Consider the following 16004-nt stretch of genomic DNA (forward strand, 5'->3'; position numbering starts at 1 on the left):
ACGAGCAGTTAATGCTCAAATGCAACTTATGGGGCCCATTCAAAGAGGGCTGCCTTTGCTATCCTCTGTTCCTCAGGGCTGGCATATTATTGCTATTGACATTAAAGACTGTTTCTTTTCTATTCCTTTGCATCCTAAAGACTCACAGCGTTTTGCCTTCACCCTTCCCTCGTGTAACCACGAGGAACCAGATCTAAGGTTTGAGTGGGTAGTGTTGCCGCAGGGAATGGCTAATAGTCCCACGATGTGCCAGATGTATGTGGGGAAGGCACTCGCACCTCTCAGACATAAGTATTCCTCCATCAAGATCATTCATTATATGGATGATGTGTTATTGGCAGCTAAGTTAGAGCAGACAGTTAATGAGGCCTATAAAGAATTAGTAAAGCTGTTAGCTCAATATGGGCTACATATTGCACCTGAAAAGGTTCAAACGGGAAATTCTATTGAGTATTTGGGAGCGATAATTGGGTATGACAAATTAAAACCACAAAAAATCACCATAAGAACTCAGGATCTCCAAACTCTAAATGATTTTCAAAAACTGCTGGGAGATATTAATTGGATAAGGGGATATTTACACATTCCTAATGGTGTGCTCCAGCCTTTGTATGCTACCCTTAAGGGTGATCCAGATCTTGCTTCTCCTCGTAGCCTCACCAAAGAGGCTAGAGCGGCCCTTATAACAGTAGAAGATGCTATACAACATGCTACTTTATACAGGCTCCAGAGTAATAAACCTTTCCAGTTATGTGTGCTTGCCACTATGCGGCAGCCTACTGGAGTACTGTGGCAAGATGGGCCTTTACTATGGATCCACCCACATATATCCCCAGGAAAATCCTTAGAATACTATCCTGATGCTGTTGCAGCGTTAGCACTTAAAGGGATTCAACAAAGCATTCAATTTTTCGGACAATCACCTTCTTCTCTTATTATACCCTATACTAAAGCTCAACTTAATGTTTTGTGTGCTACTCTAGACAACTGGGCTATTCTATGTTGCTCGTTTCAAGGGGATATTGATAATCATTACCCTTCCCATCCATTACTCCATTTTGTTAAAGAACATCCCATCATTTTCCCTAAGGTAACTTCACCCAATCCAATTCCGGGGGCTGTTAATATTTTTACTGATGGTTCCAAGTCTGGAATGGGAGCTTATGTAATTAATGATTCTCCCCCTGTTCAGCATCAATTTGCTCCTGGAAATCCACAATGGGTGGAACTGCAAATTGTTATTGAGGTTTTTAAACAGTGTTCTTTTCCTTTTAATCTTATTTCGGACTCCATCTATGTGGTACAAGCACTAAAAGTCCTGGAGGCCGTGGGAGCTATTAGTAATGTCCATAATGTATCTGCTTACTTTAATCAGCTTCAACAGCTTATCTGTAGCCGCACTGCTCCTTTTTATCCAATGCACATCCGGGCTCATACCTCTCTTCCTGGTCCGTTATCACAGGGTAATGCCTGTGCGGACTCAGCCACTAGAGGTCAGTTGATATGCTTGGCTTCCTCCTTAGAGGGGGCTAAATTATTTCACCAGAATTTCCATGTTAATGCTTTAACGCTGCGCAGGCGTTTTTCCATTTCAAGAGCGGATGCTCGTCAGATAGTATTACAATGTCCCCATTGTGTCACATTTCTTCATCCCCCTACTTATGGAGTGAATCCACGGGGATTGAAGCCATTGGTTGTCTGGCAAATGGATGTGACACACATACCTGACTTTGGTAACCTCAAGTATGTACATGTTTCTGTTGATACGTGCTCTGGAGTTATTCATGCTTCTGCTTTATCGGGAGAAAAGGCACGTAATGTTATCACTCATTGCCTAGAAGCATGGGCAGCATGGGGTGCTCCTGCATCCCTTAAGACTGATAATGGACCTGCTTATACTGGAAGACAATTTACATCCTTTTGTTCTACCATGGGAGTGCAACTTACTCATGGTCTGCCTTACAATCCTCAAGGACAAGGCATTGTTGAGCGTGCTCATCGCACCTTAAAGGAAACTTTACAAAAACAAAAAGGGGGAATAGGAGCTGAACACACTCCTAAAGAACGCCTATCCTTGGCTCTCTTTACCATTAATTTTTTGAATTTGGATATTCATGGTCGCTCTGCGGCCGATAGACATGTGTCTCCTCAGCCTTCTGTAATTGGCTATGTTAAGTGGAAGGATGTTCTTACGGGCCAATGGAACGGCCCCGACCCCGTGCTGACATGGGCACGAGGATCTGTATGTGTTTTTCCCCAGGATCGCACGGAACCGTTGTGGGTCCCTGAACGCCTGACAAGAAGAGTCTTGACATCAACCGACCAGCAACAAGAGATACCACAGCAATCCCGTGATGAGGATCTTCACTCTGCTACGTGCTCTGGTTCTGGTGCTGGTGCCGATGGCACAGACGACACCAATGCAGTGGTGGGCAGTGGCACGGGCTTGGCCAATGCCGATGCCGGTTCATAGTAATTCTAGTGTCCTCCCCACTCTTTTCTCTACCTCATGTGAGATGTCTGCTCCCTGTGCCTCTCCTAGAGGGGACATGGAGAGCATTTTTAATCAATCTCAAGTTAATCTCACAGGAGTGTTTTGTTTCAGCCTTGGAAACGCTAATTGCATCAGCCTTAAGACCAAAAATTTGACTAACTGGGAGGACCCATTGCGGTCCAGTCAGGTCTCAGGGAACATTATCAGTGCCGTACTGAGCCAAGTAGTTTCAGGGAAGCAATCAGGTTCAGGGACCCCCGCAAATAGCTCTGCTTTAAACATAACTACCTTGGCTATTATCTCCAAGGTACTAATCCCAGTGCCTCCTTCTTCTAATAGTACTTACAATGCCACTCATTTCAAGGCCTCCCCTTACTGTACTCCTAATCTTGGTTTCCCCCCAACATTTACGCCTTGTCAGGATCATTCTTGGGAGAAACATCAAGTTGCTAAAGGTTTCTCCTTTTCCCCCTCTCTTAAGAGGTATGTTTATAACTTTAACAACAGTGCCAACTCCTCTACAGGAGTAGGTTGGTCCTGGTTTCAATGGCTGATTTCCAATGAGAAGGGGGCTTCAGCTGATATTTCTGCATTGGCTCAATTGCTGGGAGTCAAAAGCTGGCTGGCTAATGTTTCTGGCACTGTTAAGGAGAATGAACGAGGTAATAGACTTACATCTGTTTCATTCAACTCTTTGCTATATAATGCCACATTGCCCCCTGCAATGGTCTGCGTCCAATCCCCGTTCTTGCTCCTTTTGGCTAATGACACCTCGTCGGGGATGCTGGATTGTTCTAGTATTACCTGTCTCTTATCTGAGTGTTGGAATGGTTCTTGGACTGTAGCAGTGGTTATGAAAATTCCAACTTTTGTCCCAATCCCAGTCACTGCGGACCCAGATAAATTCCCCATTGTTGAACTACTTAGAGTCCGCAGGGATTTTGGAATTACGGCAGCTATAGTGACAGCTGTGGCAGTGTCTGCTGCTGCAGCGGTTACGGCCGGAGTGGCCATGGCCAGTCAAGTACAAACTGCTGCCACCATTAATCAAGTTGTTCAACAAACTTCCACCATACTTGAATCCCAAAATACAATTAATCAACATATTTTGTCAGGGATTTTAGCTGCCAACCAAAGAATAGATTTACTCCAAGCTCAGGTAGAAGAATTGGCTGACTTGGTGCTTTTGGGTTGTGTTGACCAACGTGCACATTTATGCATAACCTCTGTCAGATTTAATGATTCCAGGAATGCCTCCCGCATCATTGGCGAATATTTGGCCGGAAATTGGTCCATGGCAGCGGAAGACATGATCCAGTCTCAACTAACCCAGATAGCTGTCTTGAACAGTACCCGTGTCGATCCCGTGACTTTGGGTCAATTCACCGATTGGATATCTTCTGCTTTTTCCTTCTTCAAAGAGTGGGTGGGGGTAGGCATTTTTGGTGCAATGTGTTGCTTCGGTATGTTCCTCTGTTTGTGGTTTCTCTGTCGCCTTAAGGCCCGTAGTGCTCATGATAAGGCTATGATCATACAAGCTCTTGCAGCTTTAGAAAATGGCAACTCGCCTCAAGTCTGGCTTGCGCATCTTAAACAGTAAACCTTTGTCATGGTCGTTGCACCCCAAGTTATTATAACATTGCACTGGGATCGACATGACCTTCCTTGCTATTCTCTTAGTGTTGGAAAGCCCTTGCACTCTGCCGGTCTTACTGCCATTGCACGCAGATGGGTTTCCACACTAGTGCTTTTCTATCGTCTTAAAGTCCGTGCCTTTCTTTCAGGGTGCTGTCAACTTGTTTGTCGTTATAAACAGCCACAGTTCAGCCTCAGTTATCCCCCTTCGTCCACCATCGCCACGATACAGGATGCGAGGCAAAGCACTGCACTTGAGTGATCCTTGACGTGGACCTCAAGGAGAGCATGTCCTATTGCATGCGGGTTAGACGCGTCCACTCCCCGCCCCACGAAAAAAGGCGTCGGCTGATATGGTCTCGGATCTGGGGAAGGGCCCTCCTTAAGACTGAGCCATACTATGCAGCCACTTCTGCACAGTGGGATAGGACCTCTACTCTTGCCTGTATTGTTTTAAGAAAACAGAAAGGGGGAACTGTGGTGAGCCACTTCTGCCGTTTATGCAAATTATGGTCACCATTACATGATGGCGCTGGCTCCGCTGTGGTCTGTGACAAACAACTCCTTGTTTGGGAGAGTTGGCACATGACTTTTCATCACTCTATGAGAAGGCTCCACGTGGCTGCTTTGCATTGGGGCTTGAGATGCTTTATTAAGGCTGGGAGGGGCATCCGAGGAGGAGTAGGAAGAAGAACTATCAGGGGCCTGAATAAAGTTGTTGAAAGAAGATTCTTGGGTTGCGTCTTTCTTGCGGGCAAGAAGTCGCGCGCAACAAAACAACGCAACAAGACAGCTTCCGATTACTTCTCCAGACAAAACTTTCACCACTTAGTGAGTCACACTTGGAACTTCAACAATAATGAATGGTTTTATCATTCTTCCCTCTCATATACCATATGGTTTCTCACTCCACTGAGCTCTTTCATGCTGTTCTTCACCCCTGCGCGCGCGCGCACACACACACACACACACACATGTCAATTTAGGCACCATGGATCAAACTTGGCTTCCTTTACTTTATGCTTTTGCTTCCAGACTATGTTAGGTGTCCTGCTCTGTTTATTAGAATATTCTATGCATATTTCTAACATATATAAGATATTGTATTGTAGCATAATATAAAGGTTTCCTCAAAGAAATTGAATGTGGTCAGATTGCACAATCCTTAGAATAGAATACGAATGCACAAAATATATTTGAATGTCGAATGGACTAACTTCAATGGGAGCCAAATTTGTTCCACGTGGGGCCACATGCATGCTCACAATGGATTTTTCATTTTCCACCTGGTGGTTATGGTACATTGGACACTTGCATTCCTGTTGTGAAATGAACCATTTAAGCACATAAAAATGTGAGAAGAATGGGAGGAAAAACAGCTTTTGCACAACAGGAAGGCAAATTAGTTGACTAGAATTTTAAAAAACGGATGTGGGGAGTTAGAGACATTTATCAAATAGGTCAATTGACAGGAATGCCATTTGCTTTAAACGTCCAGTTAAATGGGAAGGCTGGTTGCTATCTGCTTAAATTATTTTTATCCTATTTCAAGAGTTGCTGAAATGTGTTTCATTGCATCTATCTAGCCAAAATAAATAAATAAAAGTGATGTCATCACTCAGTAAACCACTGGGTAATTCTGGAAATGAAACATTACTTGATTGATTGATTTCCATTTTTATTTTTTTGGTGTCATTGCAATGTAAGTTTTCTCTCTCACTCAAGGGAGAATTGGAAAACATGATATTTTTAGTGCATTTCTTCAAGAATGACAGCATCAACACATGTTTCTTTGATATAGGAAAGTCTAGAATATGTCCAGATGCCAGAGGTACTTGCAGGTAAAGTAGGTGTTAAAGGGTCTTTACATCATGGTTGTCTTTGTGTAGTTTTTCACATATAGGAGATTTGCAACTTAAGTTTTTTTTTTAAGTTTGTTTTTAAAACTTAAACCCACGACACAATTTTTTTCAGAAATGTATAAATAACAGTTTTGCAAAACATTCCACAAACACTAGAGTAGTCTATGATACAGATAATCTATTAGAAAATAATAATCATAAGAACTTAATTGATAGTCAACTCAATTATAAGAACCTATCTTTCATACAACCCTTACTTCAACCAATATTTTCCAGTGTCAGGTACTGTGAAATCTCTTGAGATGTGAAGATTTTAAAATATCTTTTATCCTTGAAAATCTCACAATCTAGTTGAACAAAAATATATTTAAACAATTAGTTAAAACACACTATGATGACATATGTGCAGAGTATTGCTTTGTAGGATTAAAAACTCATTTTTAGCTCCAAATCTAATGCCAGAAATACATATTTCCTTATAAAAGGAAATACAAATTTGCAGATGTGTACATAAAAAATTCTCATGTTATACACAAAATGCTATTTATTGTATACTATCTGACAATTTCTCATAAAACTTGGAGAAATAGTTGATTGTTAATGATTAAAAACAATTATTGGGGCTGGGGATGTGGCTCAAGTGGTAGCACACTCGCCTGGCATGCGTGCTGCCTGGGTTCGATCCTTAGCACCACATACAAAACAAAAGATGTTGTGTCCGCCGAAAACTAAAATAAATAAATAAATAAATATTTTTTAAAAAATTATAATAAAGCCACTTTAAAAAATTATTATTCTTAACAGTAATAACTCCTTTCGTAAGCAAATTTTGTCTTAAAGAAAATGAAAGTGATTGCTGTATCAGTCCACTGAACATTGAAGGGGAAAGTTTACTCTAAATAAATTTTATTTCATTGAAATAATGATAGACCTTTCTGATCCAGAAAGAAAAGGTCTTTACATGATCATTCAGTTTGTTTTCCTCTTTAGATTGTGCAATTATCATCCCCTTTGCTTATTCAAATTTAGTTTTATCACATGTACTTGTATTTCTAAATAATATATATATATATATATTGCTCTTTTCTAAGCATTCTGAAAATGGCAGTTCACTGTAAACAGTCTTCTAGGAATTTCTTTTCTTACTTAACATTATGTTTTTAAGATTTATCTATCTTATTACATATTTGCTATCATTTTGCTGTTATGCAATATTCTCTCATATGTCACACAATTTCTCCATTTTCTGCTAATAGATATTTGATTTGCAAATTTTTGATGTTATGAACAGTGCTTGTCTATGTTTCCAGGTGAAGATATACAAGTTTCTTAATTACGTGATCCAGAAGTGTAATTATCCAGTTGCAGGGAAGAAAGAACATTTAACTTTAGCTGATAATGCTAAATTGTTTTTCAAAACCTTCCTATTAATTACATTCACATTTTCTGCAATACTTGGTATTATAATACTTCTAAAGTTTGGTGTTAAAAATAACATTTATTGTAGCTATACAGTTTGGACTCCCAAAATCATTTTATATATCTGAAATCTGTGCATAATTTTATAAATTTTGGAAATTCAGTTTTCTTTAAAGAGCCTAATGAAATCTTTTGTCTATTTACTGTTGAATTGTCTTTTTCTTATTGATATGTGGAAATTATTTGTGTACTTTTAATACCAATGTTGTATTGGTTGGATGTATTACAAATATCCCTTTCCAATTGTGGTTTATGTTTATGATGTCTTCAGATAAACATAAGCTCTTAATTTTAATATTCTGTGTTCATATATTATTGCATGGCTAATATTTTTGTGCTGTTTTAAAGAAAATATTTTACCTCTGTATCAGAAAAATATTCTCTTATATTTTATCTCAAATTTTATGATCTTTGCTTTATTTGAAAGTTATACTCTGCCTGGAATTAAATATTAGGTATTGTGAGAAAGATCCAACTTCGTTTATAATACAAAAGCTAATTAATGAGAGAAAAGCATAAAAATTTTATTAATTTTATAAGTACATGGAGATCTTTGTAGAGAGTGAATTCTAAATAAATCACCAAATCATGATGCTATTAAACTTTCTTAACAAAAAATAATAAATGTATGTAAGAATAACAGGACAAATGGATATCTAAATTAAAGAAGTCAATTCTAGGGATGTAATTAAGTGATATATGGTACTGGTGTCTTCCTAGTGGAAGACAGGATTACATAAATGAGTCTGTGTATTCAGGTTCACTGCAGCCCTAATGACCAATCTATGGTAATTAAAGGTAATTTGCAGCCTTGGTATATGAAGGACATACTTCCCCCCAAAATGTTTATGTTTTGCCACATGTGGGGAAAGATAAGCACATGACCCTTTCTGAAGTTACAGTTCCTCAAATGATTTAAGCTTGAAATAATCAATACACAAATCTGGCATGTTTTGTTTAATTCCTTCAGATCTATGGATCAGTTTAGGAAGATTTCACCTTTTGGATACTGATATTTCCTGTCCATAGACATGGAGGTACTCAACCATTTATCTTAATATCTAACTATAAATTTTTATAATTTTCTATTTATATATTTCTTACTTTTTAATTTTTTTATTTTGAAACAAGGTCTCATTAAGTTGCTGAGGCTGCCTTGAACTGGTGATCCACCTTCTTCAGTGTCTTGAGTCACTGGAATTACAACTGCATGCCACAGTGGTTTGTTTACACATCATGAACATTTTTCCATGTTTTTTTTTTTTTTTGTACCTTAAAGTTTGCTTCTATTTTATTTTACTTTTTCTCTTCTTTTGCAGTGATGAGAATCAAACCCAGGCCTTTGTTCATGCTAGGTAAGTGCTTACTACTAAGCTATATTCCTTGCCTTCATTTTGATTCATAAGCCTTTTGTTTCTTTCTCTTGTCTTACTGAAAATACCAGGGATTTTAGGAAAATTTCGAATAGAGGCAGTTTTAATATCATTTTAGTATTTCTGATAGTAAAGAAAATAATTTCAATGTTTTTCCATTAAGTATAATATTTGCTCCAGGGTGTTGGTAGATATATTTTATCAGATTAGGGAATTTCTACTCCAGCACTAATTTGCTAAAAGTTTATATCATGAACTGGTGTTGAATTGTGCCAAATGTGTTTTCTGTGTCTAGTGAGGTTATTAAATTTTCCCTTTAATATGTTAATATAATAAATAATGTTTACTCAGTTTTACTCATTTTTAAAGGCCAGCCACCCTTGAATTCTTAGGGTAAATTCAGCTCAGTCATTTAATATTTATCTTTATGTATTCTTGGACTCAATTAATTATTTGTTGAATTTCAGGGTTTTTGTTTTATCTAGATTATGAGTGTGTATGGCTTATGATTTCCCCTTCTCATATTGTCTTTTTCTGGTTTGGATAATAAGATTATAATGACTTCATAGAATGAGTTAGGAAATATTCCCCTCTTTATTTTCTAGAAATTTTTACTTAATATGAAAATAATTTCATTATTGATATTTTGGTAGAAAGTATGAGCAAAAATATTTGCATCTCATTCTCTCTCTCTCTCACACACACACACATACACACACACACACACACAGAGTACTGGGTATTAAACCCAAGGTTCACATGTGCTATGCTTATTATGCAGAGCACTCTTCTACTGAGCTACACCCCCAGCACGTTTTAAAATTTTTATTTTAAGACAGGGTCTTGCTAGGTTGCTTGGACTAACCTTGAATTTGCAATCCTTCCTACTCAGGCTACCAAATAGCTGAGATTAGAGGAGATCTAGCATTTTCTTTGTGGAAAAGTTTTTTGTTTTTGTTTTTAAAGAGAGAGAGAGAGAGAGAGAGAGAATTTTAATATTTATTTTTTAGTTTTCAGTGGACACAACATCTGTGTTTTTTTTTTTTTGTATGTGGTGCTGAGGATTGAACCCGGGCCGCACGCATGTCAGGCAAGCACGCTACTGCTTGAGCCACATCCCCAGCCCGTGGAAAAGTTTTTAATAACTGCTTCAATTTTATTGATAGTTATTAGACATTTTGCTAATTCATATGTAAGTAGAAATTTGTCTATTGGTCTCTGTTGGAATTTTTATTGGAATAAATATATTGCTTCATTCCATTTAATTTGGTATCTCATTATTATCAACTTTTTTATTTGTTCATTTTAGACCCACATGGCATTTTTTACATGAAATTGTTCATAGTATTATCTTTTTTTTAAAGAAAGAGAGAGAGAGAGAGAATTTTTAATATTTATTTTTTAGTTTTCGGCGGACACAACATCTTTGTATGTGGTGCTGAGGATCGAACCCCGGCCCCACGCATGCGCCACATCCCCAGCCCATAGTATTATTATAGTTTTTTTTTTTTGGGGGGGGGGAGTACTGGGGATTGAGCTCAGGGACACTTGATCACTGAGCCACATCCCTAACCCTATTTTGTATTTTATTTAGAGACAGGGCCTCATTGAATTGCTTAGCACCGCACCTTTTGCTGAGGCTGGCTTTGAACTCGCCATCCTCCTTCTCAGCCTCCAAAACCGCTGGGATTACAGGCATGCGCCACCGCACCTGGCTCTTATTATACATTTAATCTGTTCTATATCTTTAATGATGACTCTATTTCCACTTGCAGAATTATGGGTTTTTTTTCACCTTTTGTCTTTCTTTGGATAAGCTTTGCCAAAAGATTCACCAATTCTATTATCTTTCCAGAGAATCGACCTTTGGTTTTGTATATTTTCTGCTTTTATTTCTTTGTTTTCTGTTTATTAATTGCTGTTCTTATCATTACCCCCTTTCTTCATTTAAAATAAAGTTTAATGGGGCTGGTGATGTGGCTCAAGCAGTAGCGCGCTCGTGTGGCATGCGTGTGGCCCGGGTTCAATCCTCAGCAACACATACAAAGATGTTGTGTCCGCTGAAAACTAAAAAATAAATATTAAAATAAATAAATAAATAAATAAAGTTTAAAACCACTTTATTGAGATGTGATTGACACACAAAAAGCTATATCTCCTTCCTTCTATTTTTTACTTTTTCCTTATATAATTTTTTATGCTTATCATATTAATCTTGAATTATATTAATGAATTTTAATTTTCTAATAAAAAATCAAGGTGATACTTTCCCTTCTAAGTAGCAGTTTACCTACATCTGTTTTCATATAAAGCACTTTTTACTATTTACTTCTGGCATTTTTTTTACTTTTTATTCTAATTTGTTATATATGACAGCAGAATGCATTATGGGTCATATTACACATATGAAGCACAATTTTTCTTATGTCTGGTTGTATACAAAGTATATTCACATCATTCATGTCTTCATCCATGTTCTTAGGGTAATGATGTCCTTCTCATTCCACCTTCATATCTACCCTCATGTCCCCTCCCTTCCCCTCCCACCCCTTTGTACTTCTGGGCATTTTAAAACTTCCAGTTTTACTTCTTTAATCCATGACTTAGAGCTTTCCTTTTATATTTTCAAGTGTAAAAAATTTAATATTTCTCTTTTTATTATTGACATCTAACTTAATTATGTTTTAAATATCAGTTCTCATAAACTTGACTTCCTTTACCCTTTAATATGGTCAATGTGAATAAATGTTCCATGTATGTATGATAATAATTGATATTCCTTAATGGTTGGGTATAGAATTCAATTTATGCCCATTTAGAGCTTGTTAATTGCATTTTACAAATAATTAATGATTAATTTGTGTCTGAATGGCCTGTCAATAATCAAGAAAATTTCTGTTGAAATCTCATCAGTAAAATATCAGGATTGGTAATTTCTCCTGTAAATCTATTCATTACTGCTTTATACATTTTGAAGTTAATTTCTTAGTTCTATAAAGGCTCCACATTGTATATTGGGCTGTTCGACTAAACCTTTTATTATGAGGCAACATTTCCTTTTCTTAAGATGATTCTTTTGTCTTTTTTTTTTTAATTTTTTATTGTTGGTTGTTCAAAACATTACAAATTTCTTGATATATCATATTTCACACTTTGATTCAAGTGGGTTATGAACTCCCATTTTTACCCCATATACAGATTGCAGAATTACATCAGTTACACATCCATCAATTTACATATTGCCATACTAGTAATGCTAAAATAGATATATAAGTTTTCTTTTGGTTAATTTGTCTGGTATATCTTTTCTCATTATTTTCCTCTCAACCTGTTCATGGGTTTACGCTTTAGGTGTGTAACTCAAAACAACATATAGTTGGACTTTATTGTTTTCTTTAAAGCTAATGTAAAAAGTGTCTTATCTGTTATATTTTGTCCACTTAAAACTTTTTGTTATTATTGATAACAAATGAATTTATTCATATAGCATCAGTTTTTAACTTCAGTTTGTTTTACATTTCACATTATCTTTTTTATTGTTATGTATGCATATGTGTTTACTGAGTGTTTCTTTGTGTTCATTTTATTCTCTCCTTTTATAAGTTGTCTATACCCATCAATTAATTAAATGTTTTCATTTCTATTTATCTTAACAAAATCTGACATTAAAATCACATTTCTTTTTTTAATTTAGAAGATTTTAGTGCATTATAATTATGCATATATTGAGATCCCTTTTACATATTTGTACACAAACTCAACATAATTTGTTCAATTTCTTTCCCTAGTACCTCCACCTTCCCTTAAAAATCCAAGTCCTTCTAAGTGATACATTTTATTCTGATTATCTGTTCTCCAACTTACTAATATTGTTACCAAGTAATTTTTTATCTGTGATCTCATGATGTACTACTAATTATAATCATATATAAAGATACTGCTTGCTGATATTTCACATAGAATTACCATTTTGTTTGCTCACCATTATTTCTTGCATCTCATATATTCCTTCTAGAATAATTTTTCTTCTTGTAATATATCTACCTTAAAATAATGAGACTGGACATTACTCAAGTGTTTTTTAGAGTATAATTCTTATGCATCTGGACAACAAGTGCTTTAGAGCACCTAATCAGACATAATGAGGGTCTCATAAGCCATTTTGTTGGTGTTTTAGAAGTTTCTTTAGGTCTCCATAGTGGTAAACTCCCAAGTTTTTGTATATGTAAATCCCTTTATTTTACCCTTTTTAAAAAATTGACTTTTTGGCTATATAACTTGCAATTGACAATCAATCATGTTCCATCCTCTACCTTTCATTAGGTCTATTGTAAAGTGCTGGTACTCTAATTGTTCTTAACAGCAACAAATATTGGATAAAATACTAATTGCAGTATCTTCAGGCCTGAGGTATGTAAATCCTATTTGCTGCTTACTTTTTTTTTCCACAGTGGTCAGTGTCATCGTCTTCTTCTTCTTTTTTTTTTTAGTTGTAGTTGGACACAATACCTTTGTTTTATTTATTTATTTTTATGTGCTGCTGAGGATCAAACCCAGGGCCTCCCATGTGCTAGGCAAGCACTCTAACGCTGAGCCACAACCCCAGTCCCACACAGTGGTCTTCTTTCATACTTGATATTTGATTGTGAACTTGTTTTGTCATCATATTTCATGCCAAATGTGTGCTCCAAAGATTTATGATTTCATTTTTCTACTGTTGGTAAGCTGAGGGATATCACTGTCCATGATCCATGTTATCCCTCTGCAAAGTTCTCAGCTCAATGATTCAGCTGAGGCTTATATTGGCCATCATGCAATTAGCTCAAAACTCAGAATTCTAACAGTGATAGTGCTAAAGGAATCTTTCCACAAAGCCTTCTGCCCTTCTAGGCATCCTACTGGTCAGATCAAAGCACAAAGTAATTCTTTGGGGAAAGATTGGTTCTTGGAAAACTAGCTTAAAAATTCAAGACTATCCTTGCTTCAAGTGCTGCCTAGAGCATAAATTTTATGCATCTGGAGAATATCTGCCTTAGAGCACCTAGTCAGATGTAATGATGGACTCAGAAATCATTTAGTTACTGTTACCTTCTGCTTAACTTTCGGGGCTTGGCCAAGATGTCATGAGGCCTATGGCACATTACACAAATAGCAAAAATTGCATGACAATATATGCAACCAAACAACATATAATACAAAAACGATACAAAATAATATAAATCAGAAAAGATCAGAGCGATGCTTATATGGTAAGAATGCTTTCTGCATGCAGTATGAAAAAAAAAGTATCAAAGTAAGAGTGTGGCTATGAGTATCAAAGTAAGAGTGTGGCTATGAAGCGTGGGGGCTTCTCCTTACTCATCTATTGTGGATCTTCATCTTGGGTGGTGACATGATTGCTCATGATGCCAGATGATGCCAATGAGTCATCTTTAGAATGCTGATCCTGAATTGATGAGAAGAAGATTGCACTGAGATATGAAAAGTACCACACTGGGTTGCTGTTTGAAAGAGAGAGGAGGAGGGTCTAGGTGAGAGGACCAGTCTGTGACCAGCGCAGTGGTCAGAAAAAAAACAGGGTCATGCATCATCCTTGGGTCGGGGCAGGGGGAAATGACCACCGTGGCCAACTTTGCTTCACAGACGACTGGCTAAGAGACCTGCCCAAAGCCAAGGAGCTCAGTATCAGTGCAGGTGGATCAGCAGGTGCCTTTCCTTCCCCATGATGGCAGGCAAGTGGGGAAAGACCTGTGGCTAAGCAGATCCAAACTGTGAGGTTTCTGGGGTGGAGGAGCCCCAGACCTGTCCCATGGTAGAGCAGCCAGGAGGGGCTGGAGCCATGCAGTCTGAGTAGGCAAACAGGGTGGGCTCTGCCTGAACCGCTCACTTTCTTCTCTGCAGCGGTTCGCCTTGGTGCAATGAGCATGCAAGTGGCAATGACTCAGTGCTGTCTAATTACTGCACATTACCCCACCCGCCTGCAAGGGAGTGGCCCCCGGGGTCAAAGGGCGCCGGCTCGTGTTTTACCCTCTTCCTTCAAGGCTGGGTCCACCTAGAGCCACTATTTCCTCGTCTGCAAAACCGGGAATTAAAACAACTCTTGACACGTAGGGTAGTGGATTTAAATCAGCGCAGATACTATATACAGTAAGCACTCCATAAGTGGCGATTTGCGAGTTTATTGTTAACTATAATTGTTATGCCTCTGAGCTCTCTCGGTCGCCCCAGCTGGGTCTCCGAGTGGGCGCACCCCCGCCCCAGTAGGCAGCGTTCTTGTGATCTGCGCGCCCCCTGATGGGCGGAAGGGGACAGGCAACTTCAGCCTGGTCCTAGGATCTGAAGCAGGGGGTTATCTAAGGGCTTGTAAGACTCAAGGGAATCTCAGTATAGGATTGATTCAGGCTGGGTAAATGTGACTGNCAGGGACCCAGTGGGCAGGCAGGGAGGGAAATGGGTACTGAGCTGAAAATGGGCCATCCTCAGACCTCCTGCCCAGAGCCAGAACTTTCCCTGGGGCTGGTGCTCACCACTGCATCCTCCTGCCTTGGCCCTGTCTTCTACCTCCTCCCTCAGGGGCCTTAATTTCCTTTTTGGGGTGTGATTTTCCCCCCAAGTGTGCCAAGGTAAATTAATTCATGGAGCTGTTTAAGCTAAAGCTCCTGCCTCTCTCTTCTTTCTCATTTGAAGGGGAGCTGCCCTGATCTTCTTGTTGGTTTCCATTCCATCCATGTGAGGAGATGTCTTCCTTTATAATGAACCTCTACATTTGAAAAAAATATTCCTTGGGGAAGTCTTATTTCACCAGTGTTTATATCCTTCACTTGAGATGCTCTACATCTTCACATGTTTAAATTTACCATATTTGCATTATTTTTAATGGAATATTTTATAGTATATTTTCCCTCATGATTTCTTAGCAATTTAGATGTAATTTAGTGTCCTTCATAGTTAATGAGTCCTTTTTCAATGAATATACAAACATCTTCCAATTTCTTACAAAAATTATGAATGAAAATTAGTTTTAGATAGTATTGTATCTTCAGTCTTAAAATAGTCTACCATTATTATTTCAACTTATTGTATATGTGTTTCATGGTCATCTCATGAACCTCCTCCTTTACTTCAGAAAACTTTAAAACTCATAGGAAGTTGTAAATATTA

This window comes from Marmota marmota, unplaced genomic scaffold (assembly GCF_001458135.2).
Source record: "Marmota marmota marmota unplaced genomic scaffold, marMar, whole genome shotgun sequence".
NCBI lineage: Eukaryota > Metazoa > Chordata > Mammalia > Rodentia > Sciuridae > Marmota > Marmota marmota.